The following is a 2,596-nucleotide window of genomic DNA, read 5'->3' as shown; positions in this document are numbered from 1 at the left end:
TATCTTCATTTCTGTTCCGAAGATGAACGGAGGTCTGACGGGTGTCGAACGACATGAGGGTAAGTAATTAATGACAGAATTTTCATTTTTGGGTGAACTAACCCTTTAACAACGAATAATTGTTGTTATAATTATTATTACAAGTGTTTCTTGCATTAATATAATGTAAATGTAATACATTAAAAGCTCGTTCACTAGCCATGTTTATTTAAATTGTAATTAAGAGTGAATTCCCAGAATCACAAGTTTGTGCACAATACTACTGTGATTATTTATTTAACACTGTCAAAAATATCGTTCTGTAGTACAGTCAATTTTATGACTGGAAACATGTTCCATTTTAGTTTTGTCTTCAGGCTTTAAAACGTATTTCTTTGAACAGAACGCTGTTTGTAAAGGGACAGATCGGCATGAAGAATCTTTCTGCAGGAAATATTTCATTCACAGACTTCAAACTGATTGGTTTCTACAGCCTAGGAGAATGGAGGCCTTTTTTTTTATCCCTTTTCTTCTGATGTTTTTATTGGCTATCACAGCAAATTCTGGTCTCATATGTTTAATCAAATTTCACAAGTCTCTGCATTCTCCAATGTATGTACTAATTGGTTTAATGGCTGTTGTAGACTTGATCTTGCCTATATTTTTTGTACCTAACATGCTTCTTAGCTTTTTATTTAATTGGAGTGATATTTCTCTAGTTGGTTGTTTGGTACAAATGTTTTGCATTAATTATGTTGGCTCATTTCAATCTACCTTGATTTTGTGGATGGCACTGGATCGTTACTTTGCAATATTCAAACCTCTTGATTATCATAAATACATGGAAATCACTAACTTTCTAAAGTTTCTTGTTGTCCCATTTATCAGAAATGGACTCCTGAATATCACCATGGTATCTCTGGCTGGAAGACTGACATTTTGTGTAACAAATGTGATCGATCACTGTTTTTGTGAGCACATGGCGTTGGTTCAGTTAGCATGTGGAGATATATCTATTAATAACTTGGTAGGACTTTTGGCTGTTTTTCTTATACCAACTGTAGATTTTATTCTTGTTTCTGTTTCTTATTTTGTGATTTTTTCCTCTTTGATTAAATCTGGTAAGGCCCACATGAAGACCATAAACACCTGTATTACTCACATCATTGTTATGGCAAGTAATTTAATTTTTGCCCTGATTGCATTTATGTCATACAGAATAAGAAATAATTTTTCTCCCAGTAGTCGTGTATTTAGTACATACTTTTCCCAAGTTGTTTTAACCCAATTGTTTATGTAGTGAGGACAAAGAAAATAAGACAAAGGTTTCTTCAGTTTATAAATGATGGAAAAGTATTTTCATCATAAGATATAGAATAAAAAATATTCTCTATTTTTAAAACTGTAACATTTATATATGGATATGCTGTTTTGTTAAAGTTTAAAATAGCTGTAATCAGGTCAACAAGATTGAAAATATGCACATATGAGATATAAACATTTACAACAATGAAATACCAATGTGCACTTTTTTATTCTTTTTATTCTCCATGCAGAACTGGATGGGTTAATAAAGAATTCAAATAAATTCAAATATTTAACAAAATTAATTAAAAAAGCATGCAGAACTCTCTATCAGCTGAAGGGGAGTTTCTAACAATTCTACCTGACATAGCCTAGAAAATACTATATAGAGTATACCCTTTTCACTCTCTTCTGGTAAAAGAGTTGCCTACATTTTCCATTAGTGCAGTAGTAGATCCTGACCATAAATTTAGATGCGACAGATTCTGGATCATAGCTTAAGCTGTCTGATTAATATACAATTATGGTATGATTAACTGCTTGTATGCTTTATATTCTAATCACTGAGCACATGCAGATGTACTTTCAGCCTGAGGGTGGCACTGACTGACAGGCTCTGAATAAGGGATGTCCAATCCTGCTCCTGGAGGACCAATGTACTGCAGAGTTTGGCTGCAGCCTGCTCTGAACCATTTGCTGGGAAACTTCATGTGATCCCATAATCCTTGATTAACTGGTTCAGGTGTGTTTAATTAGGATATGAGCTAAACTCTGCAGGATAGTGTCCTTCCCTGAGGAGCAGGTTTGGATACCTCTGATCTAAATAGCTACATACACGCATAAAATATGATCTTAGAATTATATTCAGTGTCAGCAGGACTCTCTGCCCCTCTTAGTATGATCATTGCCTGCCTACCGAAGCCATACACAATTGTAATATATCCAACCCTTTTACAAAGTCTTGCTTTTGTTTTTGGGGTGTACTTGATTTGGTTTTCTTGCTTGACTGCTCAAGTAATGCATTATGTTTCACATATTCTACATTATTGCTGCACCTCTCTTCCCAGTTTGTCTCAAATGCACTGTTAAGTTCCTGTTTCGATGAAGCCCCTCCTTCTGAAATACGAAATGTGCTCTGATTGGTTAGCTGGACCAATGCGTTGTGATTGGCGAACTGCTTAGAGCGAGCTCCAAAAATGTCACATCCATTAACATAACCGCGTGTTTCATCTGCTCAGAAGAAAATATTAACAATGCCGTCAATTTTGCCATACCAATTCAAGCCGGATTCAGTCCCTGAGAATGTCTAAGA

General features: G+C 35.0%; 1 pseudogene across 1 annotated transcript; it reads left to right on the top strand.

The window, feature by feature from the left end:
- Positions 1–410: 410 nt before the first annotated feature.
- Positions 411–1,347, top strand: LOC307130283 (olfactory receptor 52K2-like; annotated as a pseudogene). The gene has a single exon. The product of its transcript is annotated as an olfactory receptor 52K2-like (transcript).
- The last annotated feature ends 1,249 nt before the right edge of the window (positions 1,348–2,596 follow it).

This window comes from Gobio gobio (genome assembly GCF_949357685.1).
Source record: "Gobio gobio genome assembly, chromosome: 8".
Lineage (NCBI taxonomy): Eukaryota > Metazoa > Chordata > Actinopteri > Cypriniformes > Gobionidae > Gobio > Gobio gobio.
The sequence above is the reverse complement of the archived record's forward strand: the minus strand, read 5'-3'. Positions and strand labels throughout refer to the sequence as shown.